The following is a 10,215-nucleotide window of genomic DNA, read 5'->3' as shown; positions in this document are numbered from 1 at the left end:
TTCTCTCTGAAACGGTTGTACTTATCGTCTGTAAAGCTATGTCGCGTGCTGCGGTATGCGGGGACACTAAAATCACCATACTAGAACACAGATGAAGCTTCTAAGTTGATGTAATAGCCAGTAAGAAGTAGTACAATTCAAGTTTTAGGTATCGATTTTTGACTTCTTAGTTGGCTTTGGTGCCTTGGACATGGGCTATTACCTTAAGATTCTGCATGAAAGGAAGACTAGCAGCCGAGTTGCACGGGAGAATGTGAAAAGTGTTCATATGTAGTAAAAACCTGAGAAATCCGTCCGTTTTCGTCATTTGTTATCGAATCGACTTAAAGCCAGATCGTCACATTGGCCGCTCTTCCCTCCGAAACGGTTGTACTTATCGTCTGCAAAGCTATGTCGCATGCTGCGGTATGCGGAGACACTAAAAGCACCATAGTAGAACACCGATGAAGCTTCTAAGTTGATGTAATAGCCAGTAAGATGTAGTACAATTCAAGTTTTAGCTTCTGATTATTGACTTTTTAGCTGGCTTTGGTGCCTTGGACATGAGCTATTACCTTAAGATTCTGCATGAAAGGAGGACTAGCAGCCGAGTTGCACGGGAGAATGTGAAAAGTGTTCATATGTAGTAAAAACCTGAGAAATCCGTCCATTTTCGTCATTGGTTATCGAATCGACTTAAGCCAGATCGTCACATTGGCCGCTCTTCTCTCTGAAACGGTTGTACTTATCGTCTGCAAAGCTATGTCGCGTGCTGCGGTATGCGGAGACTCTAATAGCACCATAGTAGAACACAGATAAAGCTTCTAAGTTGATGTAATAGCCAGTAAGTAAGTAGTACAATTCAAGTTTTAGGTGTCGATTATTGACTTTTTAGCTGGCTTTGGTGCCTTGGACATGAGCTAGGACCTTAAGAATCTGCATTAAAGGAGGACTAGCAGCCGAGTTGCACGGGAGAATGTGAAAAGTGTTCAAATAGAGTAAAAATCCTGAGAAATCCGTCCGTTTTAGTCATTTTTATCGAATCGACTTAAAGCCAAATCGTCACATTGGCCGCTCTGCTCTCTGAAACGGTTGTACTTATCGTCTGCAAAGCAATGTCGCGTGCGGCGGTATTCGGAGACACTAAAAGCCCCATAGTAGAACACAGATGTAGCTTCTAAGATGATGTAGTAGCCAGTAAGAAATAGTACAATTCTAGTTTTATTAATCGGTTATTGACTTTTTACCCTTGTTTGGTGCCTTGGACATGAGCTAGGAACTTAAGATTTTACATGCAGGAGGACTAGCAGCCGAGTTGCACGGGAGAATGTGTAAAGTGTTCATATGTAGTAAAAACCTGAGAAATCCATTCGTTTTCGTCTTTGTTATCGAATCGACTTAAAGCCAGATCGTCACATTGGCTGCTCTTCTCTCTGAAACGGTTTACTTATCGTCTGCAGAGCTATGTCGCGTGCTGCGGTATGCAGAGACACTAAAAGCACCATAGTAGAACACAGATGACACTTCCAAGTTGATGTAATAGCCAGTAAGAAGTAGTACAATTCAAGTTTTAGTTATTGATTATTGACTTTTTAGCTGGCTTTGGTGCCTTGGACATGAGCTAGGACCTTAAGATTCTGCATGAAAAGAGGACTAGCAGCCGAGTTGCCCGGGAGAATGTGAAAAGTGTTCATATGTAGTAAAAACCTGAGAAATCCGTCCGTTTTCGTCATGTGTTATCGAATCGACTTAAAGCCAGATCGTCACATTGGCCGCTCTTCCCTCCGAAACGGTTGTACTTATCGTCTGCAAAGCTATGTCGCATGCTGCGGTATGCATAGACACTAAAAGCACCATAGTAGAACACAGATGAAGCTTCTAAGTTGATGTAATAGCCAGTAAGATGTAGTACAATTCAAGTTTTAGCTACTGATTATTTGCTTTTTAGCTGGCATTGGGGCCTTGGACATGAGCTAGGACCTTAAGATTCTGCATGAAAGGAGGACTAGCAGCCGAGTTACACAGGAGAATGTGAAAAGTGTTTATATGTAGTAAAAACCTGAGAAATCCGTCCGTTTTCGTCATTTGTTATCGAATCGACTTAAAGCCAGATCGTCACATTGGCCGCTCTTCTCTCTGAAACGGTTGTACTTATCGTCTGCAAAGCTATGTCGCGTGCTGCGGCATGCGTTGACACTAAAATCACCATAGTGGAACACAGATGAAGCATCTAAGTTGATGTAATAGCCAGTAAGAAGTAGTATAATTCAAGTTTTAGGTATCGATTATTGACTTTTTAGCTGGCTTTGATGCCTTGGACATGAGCTAGGACCTTAAGATTCTCCATGAAAGGAGGACTAGCAGCCGAGTTGCACGGGAGAATTTGAAAAGTTTTCATATGTAGTAAAAACCTGAGAAATCCGTCCGTTTTCGTCATTTGTTATCGATATCGACTTAAAGCCAGATTGTCACATTGGCCGCTCTTCTCTCTGAAACGGTTGTACTTATCGTCTGCAATGCTATGTCGCGTGCTGCGCTATGCGGAGACACTAAAAGCACCATAGTAGAACACAGATGAAGCTTCTAAGTTGATGTAATAGCCAGTAAGAAGTAGTACAATTCAAGTTTTAGGTATCGATTATTGACTTTTTAGCTGGCTTTGGTGCCTTGGACATGAGCTAGGACCTTAAGATTCTGCATGAAAGGAGGACTAGCAGCCGAGTTGCACGGGAGAATGTGAAAAGTGTTCAAATAGAGTAAAAACCTGAGAAATCCATCCGTTTTCGTCATTTTTATCGAATCGACTTAAAGCCAAATCGTCACATTGGCCGCTCTGCTCTCAGAAACGGTTGTACTTATCGTATGCAAAGCTATGTCGCGTACTGCGGTATTCGGAGACACTAAAAGCACCATAGTAGAACACAGAAGTAGCTTCTAAGATGATGTAATAGCCAGTAAGAAATAGTACCATTCAAGTTTTAGGAATCGGTTATTGACTTTTTACCCTAGTTTGGTGCCTCGGACATGAGCTAGGAACTTACGATTTTACATGCAGGAGGACTAGCAGACGAGTTGCACGGGAGAATGTGAAAAGTGTTCATATGTAGTAAAAACCTGAGAAATCTGTTCGTTTTCGTCATTTGTTATCGAATCGACTTAAAGCCAGATCGTCACATTGGCCGCTCTTCTCTCTGAAACGGTTGTACTTATCGTCTGCAAAGCTATGTCGCGTGCTGCGGCATGCGGGGACACTAAAATCACCGTAGTGGAACACAGATGAAGCTTCTAAGTTGATGTAATAGCCAGTAAGAAGTAGTACAATTCAAGTTTTAGTTATCGATTAGTGACTTTTTTAGCTGGCTTTGATGCCTTGGACATGAGCTAGGACCCTAATATTCTGCATGAAAGGAGGACTAGCAGCCAAGTTGCACGGGAGAATTAGAAAAGTGTTCATATGTAGTAAAAACCTGAGAAATCCGTCCGTTTTCGTCATTTGTTATCGAATCGACTTAAAGCCAGATTGTCACATTGGCCGCTCTTCTCTCAGAAACGGTTGTACTTATCGTCTGCAATGCTATGTCGCGTGCTGCGCTATGCGGAGACACTAAAAGCACCATAGTGGAACACAGATGAAGCTTCTAAGTTGATGTAATAGCCAGTAAGGAGTAGTACAATTCAAGTTTTAGGTATCGATTATTGACTTTTTAGCTGGCTTTGACGCCTTGGACATCAGCTAGGACCTTAAGATTCTGCATGAAAGGAGGACTAGCATCCGAGTTGCACGGGAGAATTTGAAAAGCGTTCATATGTAGTAAAAACCTGAGAAATCCGTCCGTTTACGTCATTTGTTATCGAATCGTCTTAAAGCCTGATTGTCACATTGGCCGCTCTTCTCTCTGAAACGGTTGTACTTATCGTCTGCAAAGCTGTGTCGCGTGCTGCGGTATGCGGAGAAACTAAAAGCACCATAGTAGAACACAGATGAAGCTTCTAAGTTGATGTAATAGCCAGGAAGAAGTAGTACAATTCACGTTTTAGGTATCGATTATTGACTTTTAGCTGGCTTTGGTGCCTTGGACATTAGCTAGGTCCTTAAGATTCTGCATGAAAGGAGGACTAACAGCCGAGTTGTACGGGAGAATGTGAAGAGTGTTCATATGTAGTAAAAACGTGAGAAATCCGTCCGTTTTTGTCATTTGTTATCGTATCGACTTAAAGCCAGATCGTCACACTGGCCACTCTTCTCTCTGTAACGGTTGTACTTATCGTCTGCAAAGCTATGTCGCATGCTGCGGTATGCGGAGACAGTAAAAGCACCATAGTAAAACACCGATGAAGCTTCTAAGTTGATGTAATAACCAGTAAGATGTAGTACAATTCAAGTTTTAGGTATCGATTTTTGACTTCTTAGTTGGCTTTGGTGCCTTGGACATGAGCTATTACCTTAAGATTCTGCATGAAAGGAGGACTAGCAGCCAAGTTGCACGGGAGAATGTGAAAAGTGTTCATATGTAGTAAAAACCTGAGAAATCCGTCCGTTTTCGTCATTTGTTATCGAATCGACTTAAAGCCAGATCGTCACATTGGCCGCTCTTCTCTCTGAAACGGTTGTACTTATCGTCTGCAAAGCTATGTCGTATGCTGCGGTAGGCGGAGACACTAAAACCACCACAGTAGAACACAGATGAAGCTTCTAATTTGATGTAATAGCCAGTAAGAAGTAGTACAATTGAAGTTTTAGGTATTGATTATTGACTTTTTAGCTGGCTTTGATGCCTTGGACATGAGCTAGGACCTTAAGATTCTGCATAGAAGGAGGACTAGCAGCCGAGTTGCACGGGAGAATGTGAAAAGTGTTCATATGTAGTAAAAACCTGAGAAATCCGTCCGTCTTCGTCATTTGTTATCGAATCTCCTTAAAGCCAGATCGTCACATTGGCCGCTCTTCTCTCCGAAACGGTTGTTCTTATCGTCTGCAAAGCTATGTCGCGTGCTGCGGTATGCGGAGACTCTAATAGCACCATAGTAGAACACAGATAAAGCTTCTAAGTTGATGTAATAGCCAGTAAGTAGTAGTACAATTCAAGTTTTAGTTATCGATTATTGACTTTTTAGCTGGCTTTGGTGCCTGGAATTGAGCTAGGACCTTAAGAATCTGCATTAAAGGAGGACTAGCAGCCGAGTTGCACGGGAGAATGTGAAAAGTGTTCAAATAGAGTAAAAACCTGAGAAATCCGTCCGTTTTAGTCATTTTTATCGAATCGACTTAAAGCCAAATCGTCACATTGGCCGCTCTGCTCTCTGAAACGGTTGTACTTATCGTCTGCAAAGCAATGTCGCGTACGGCGGTATTCGGAGACACTAAAATCCCCATAGTAGAACACAGATGTAGCATCTAAGATGATGTAATAGCCAGTAAGAAATAGTACAATTCTAGTTTTATTAATCGGTTATTGACTTTTTACCCTTGTTTGGTGCCTTGGACATGAGCTAGGAACTTAAGATTTTACATGCAGGAGGACTAGCAGCCGAGCTGCACGGGAGAATGTGTAAAGTGTTCATATGTAGTAAAAACCTGAGAAATCCGTTCGTTTTCGTCTTTGTTATCGAATCGACTTAAAGCCAGATCGTCACATTGGCTGCTCTTCTCTCTGAAACGGTTGTACTTATCGTCTGCAGAGCTATGTCGCGTGCTGCGGTATGCAGAGACACTAAAAGCACCATAGTAGATCACAGATGACACTTCCAAGTTGATGTAATAGCCAGTAAGAAGTAGTACAATTCAAGTTTTAGTTACTGATTATTGACTTTTTAGCTGGCTTTGGTGCCTTGGACATGAGCTAGGACCTTAAGATTCTGCATGAAAGGAGGACTAGCAGCCGCGTTGCCCAGGAGAATGTGAAAAGTGTTCATATGTAGTAAAAACCTGAGAAATCCGTCCGTTTTCGTCATGTGTTATCGAATCGACTTAAAGCCAGATCGTCACATTGGCCGCTCTTCCCTCCGAAACGGTTGTACTTATCGTCTGCAAAGCTATGTCGCATGCTGCGGTATGCGGAGACACTAAAAGCACCATAGTAGAACACAGATGAAGCTTCTACGTTGATGTAATAGCCAGTAAGATGTAGTACAATTCAACTTTTAGCTACTGGTTATTTGATTTTTAGCTGGCTTTGGAGCCTTGGACATGAGCTAGGACCTTAAGATTCTGCATGAAAGGAGGACTAGCAGCCGAGTTACACAGGAGAATGTGAAAAGTGTTTATATGTAGTAAAAACCTGAGAAATCCGTCCGTTTTCGTCATTTGTTATCGAATCGACTTAAAGCCAGATCGTCACATTGGCCGCTCTTCTCTCTGAAACGGTTGTACTTATCGTCTGCAAAGCTATGTCGCGTGCTGCGGCTTGCGGGGACACTAAAATCACCATAGTGGAACACAGATGAAGCTTCTAAGTTGATGTAATAGCCAGTAAGAAGTAGTATAATTCAAGTTTTAGGTATCGATTATTGACTTTTTAGCTGGCTTTGATGCCTTGGACATGAGCTAGGACCTTAAGATTCTCCATGAAAGGAGGACTTGCAGCCGAGTTGCACGGGAGAATTTGAAAAGTTTTCATATGTAGTAAAATCCTGAGAAATCCGTCCGTTTTGGTCATTTGTTATCGAATCGACTTAAAGCCAGATCGTCACATTGGCCGCTCTTCTCTCTGAAACGGTTGTACTTATCGTCTGTAAAGCTATGTCGCGTGCTGCGGTATGCGGGGACACTAAAATCACCATACTAGAACACAGATGAAGCTTCTAAGTTGATGTAATAGCCAGTAAGAAGTAGTACAATTCAAGTTTTAGGTATCGATTTTTGACTTCTTAGTTGGCTTTGGTGCCTTGGACATGGGCTATTACCTTAAGATTCTGCATGAAAGGAAGACTAGCAGCCGAGTTGCACGGGAGAATGTGAAAAGTGTTCATATGTAGTAAAAACCTGAGAAATCCGTCCGTTTTCGTCATTTGTTATCGAATCGACTTAAAGCCAGATCGTCACATTGGCCGCTCTTCCCTCCGAAACGGTTGTACTTATCGTCTGCAAAGCTATGTCGCATGCTGCGGTATGCGGAGACACTAAAAGCACCATAGTAGAACACCGATGAAGCTTCTAAGTTGATGTAATAGCCAGTAAGATGTAGTACAATTCAAGTTTTAGCTTCTGATTATTGACTTTTTAGCTGGCTTTGGTGCCTTGGACATGAGCTATTACCTTAAGATTCTGCATGAAAGGAGGACTAGCAGCCGAGTTGCACGGGAGAATGTGAAAAGTGTTCATATGTAGTAAAAACCTGAGAAATCCGTCCATTTTCGTCATTGGTTATCGAATCGACTTAAGCCAGATCGTCACATTGGCCGCTCTTCTCTCTGAAACGGTTGTACTTATCGTCTGCAAAGCTATGTCGCGTGCTGCGGTATGCGGAGACTCTAATAGCACCATAGTAGAACACAGATAAAGCTTCTAAGTTGATGTAATAGCCAGTAAGTAAGTAGTACAATTCAAGTTTTAGGTGTCGATTATTGACTTTTTAGCTGGCTTTGGTGCCTTGGACATGAGCTAGGACCTTAAGAATCTGCATTAAAGGAGGACTAGCAGCCGAGTTGCACGGGAGAATGTGAAAAGTGTTCAAATAGAGTAAAAATCCTGAGAAATCCGTCCGTTTTAGTCATTTTTATCGAATCGACTTAAAGCCAAATCGTCACATTGGCCGCTCTGCTCTCTGAAACGGTTGTACTTATCGTCTGCAAAGCAATGTCGCGTGCGGCGGTATTCGGAGACACTAAAAGCCCCATAGTAGAACACAGATGTAGCTTCTAAGATGATGTAGTAGCCAGTAAGAAATAGTACAATTCTAGTTTTATTAATCGGTTATTGACTTTTTACCCTTGTTTGGTGCCTTGGACATGAGCTAGGAACTTAAGATTTTACATGCAGGAGGACTAGCAGCCGAGTTGCACGGGAGAATGTGTAAAGTGTTCATATGTAGTAAAAACCTGAGAAATCCATTCGTTTTCGTCTTTGTTATCGAATCGACTTAAAGCCAGATCGTCACATTGGCTGCTCTTCTCTCTGAAACGGTTTACTTATCGTCTGCAGAGCTATGTCGCGTGCTGCGGTATGCAGAGACACTAAAAGCACCATAGTAGAACACAGATGACACTTCCAAGTTGATGTAATAGCCAGTAAGAAGTAGTACAATTCAAGTTTTAGTTATTGATTATTGACTTTTTAGCTGGCTTTGGTGCCTTGGACATGAGCTAGGACCTTAAGATTCTGCATGAAAAGAGGACTAGCAGCCGAGTTGCCCGGGAGAATGTGAAAAGTGTTCATATGTAGTAAAAACCTGAGAAATCCGTCCGTTTTCGTCATGTGTTATCGAATCGACTTAAAGCCAGATCGTCACATTGGCCGCTCTTCCCTCTGAAACGGTTGTACTTATCGTCTGCAAAGCTATGTCGCATGCTGCGGTATGCATAGACACTAAAAGCACCATAGTAGAACACAGATGAAGCTTCTAAGTTGATGTAATAGCCAGTAAGATGTAGTACAATTCAAGTTTTAGCTACTGATTATTTGCTTTTTAGCTGGCTTTGGGGCCTTGGACATGAGCTAGGACCTTAAGATTCTGCATGAAAGGAGGACTAGCAGCCGAGTTACACAGGAGAATGTGAAAAGTGTTTATATGTAGTAAAAACCTGAGAAATCCGTCCGTTTTCGTCATTTGTTATCGAATCGACTTAAAGCCAGATCGTCACATTGGCCGCTCTTCTCTCTGAAACGGTTGTACTTATCGTCTGCAAAGCTATGTCGCGTGCTGCGGCATGCGTTGACACTAAAATCACCATAGTGGAACACAGATGAAGCTTCTAAGTTGATGTAATAGCCAGTAAGAAGTAGTATAATTCAAGTTTTAGGTATCGATTATTGACTTTTTAGCTGGCTTTGATGCCTTGGACATGAGCTAGGACCTTAAGATTCTCCATGAAAGGAGGACTAGCAGCCGAGTTGCACGGGAGAATTTGAAAAGTTTTCATATGTAGTAAAAACCTGAGAAATCCGTCCGTTTTCGTCATTTGTTATCGATATCGACTTAAAGCCAGATTGTCACATTGGCCGCTCTTCTCTCTGAAACGGTTGTACTTATCGTCTGCAATGCTATGTCGCGTGCTGCGCTATGCGGAGACACTAAAAGCACCATAGTAGAACACAGATGAAGCTTCTAAGTTGATGTAATAGCCAGTAAGAAGTAGTACAATTCAAGTTTTAGGTATCGATTATTGACTTTTTAGCTGGCTTTGGTGCCTTGGACATGAGCTAGGACCTTAAGATTCTGCATGAAAGGAGGACTAGCAGCCGAGTTGCACGGGAGAATGTGAAAAGTGTTCAAATAGAGTAAAAACCTGAGAAATCCATCCGTTTTCGTCATTTTTATCGAATCGACTTAAAGCCAAATCGTCACATTGGCCGCTCTGCTCTCTGAAACGGTTGTACTTATCGTATGCAAAGCTATGTCGCGTACTGCGGTATTCGGAGACACTAAAAGCACCATAGTAGAACACAGATGTAGCTTCTAAGATGATGTAATAGCCAGTAAGAAATAGTACCATTCAAGTTTTAGGAATCGGTTATTGACTTTTTACCCTAGTTTGGTGCCTCGGACATGAGCTAGGAACTTACGATTTTACATGCAGGAGGACTAGCAGACGAGTTACACGGGAGAATGTGAAAAGTGTTCATATGTAGTAAAAACCTGAGAAATCTGTTCGTTTTCGTCATTTGTTATCGAATCGACTTAAAGCCAGATCGTCACATTGGCCGCTCTTCTCTCTGAAACGGTTGTACTTATCGTCTGCAAAGCTATGTCGCGTGCTGCGGCATGCGGGGACACTAAAATCACCATAGTGGAACACAGATGAAGCTTCTAAGTTGATGTAATAGCCAGTAAGAAGTAGTACAATTCTAGTTTTAGTTATCGATTATTGACTTTTTTAGCTGGCTTTGATGCCTTGGACATGAGCTAGGACCCTAATATTCTGCATGAAAGGAGGACTAGCAGCCAAGTTGCACGGGAGAATTAGAAAAGTGTTCATATGTAGTAAAAACCTGAGAAATCCGTCCGTTTTCGTCATTTGTTATCGAATCGACTTAAAGCCAGATTGTCACATTGGCCGCTCTTCTCTCAGAAACGGTTG

The sequence above is a fragment of the Schistocerca gregaria genome, unplaced genomic scaffold (genome assembly GCF_023897955.1).
Source record: "Schistocerca gregaria isolate iqSchGreg1 unplaced genomic scaffold, iqSchGreg1.2 ptg000496l, whole genome shotgun sequence".
NCBI lineage: Eukaryota > Metazoa > Arthropoda > Insecta > Orthoptera > Acrididae > Schistocerca > Schistocerca gregaria.
Note: the sequence above shows the minus strand (reverse complement) of the source record.